Source organism: Mirounga leonina, unplaced genomic scaffold (genome assembly GCF_011800145.1).
Source record: "Mirounga leonina isolate KUSES-001 unplaced genomic scaffold, KU_Mleo_1.0 Mir_151, whole genome shotgun sequence".
NCBI lineage: Eukaryota > Metazoa > Chordata > Mammalia > Carnivora > Phocidae > Mirounga > Mirounga leonina.
Window position 1 is genome coordinate 60,701,799 of NW_023270377.1, and position 688 is coordinate 60,702,486.

The window sequence follows — 688 nt, forward strand, 5'->3', positions numbered from 1 at the left end:
GTGTCATCTTAAAGTGACTCCCCACATATCACTTACTAGTGTCAAGGGAGGGGGAAAAAAAACCAGCAAGCAGACATTGGAGAAATTATACAACACCTTGACTGGGTGGTCCAAATTATCACTGCGTGGGACAGATGACATCATGTGGCTCCAGATGCGGAGGATAGGACACACCTCATCCGGGCAGCATTCTGGCTGTGATTATATAACCAATGTAACCGTGAGGAAACACCAAACACAGAATGAGGAACATGCTATAAAACAAAATGGCCCGCGGTACTCACTTTGGCAGCAGATAGACGAACGTTGGAACGATACTGGGATGATTAGCATTGCCCCTGCACAAAGATGATACACAAATTTGTGAAGAAAAAAGTGGTGTGGGAGCAACAGGAGATGGACCTCATAAAAGCCAGATTAAAGGAGGCTAAAAAGACATGACAGCCAAATGTGGGACCTGACCCTAGAGCGAAGCCCATACCAGAGGCGAGGTCCTATAAAGGACACTGACAGGTCAACCAACAACACTGATTTGTGGAGCATAGACCAGATAAAAGCACTTTGTCAGGCTGTATGGTTATGTAATAGGATGCTCCTAGTCCTAGAAGACACATACTAAAGTATTTAGGAGTGACGGGCCATGAAGTATGGAACTTGCTTCTACATTGTTCTGAAAAAAATTACATTT

The 688-nt window shown here is 44.3% G+C and overlaps 1 non-coding gene across 1 annotated transcript; it reads left to right on the top strand.

The window, feature by feature from the left end:
• The first annotated feature begins 280 nt into the window (after positions 1-280).
• Positions 281-383, top strand: LOC118012730. Its single transcript, XR_004679797.1, has one exon. It is a non-coding gene; the product is annotated as a U6 spliceosomal RNA (small nuclear RNA).
• Positions 384-688: the final 305 nt, after the last annotated feature.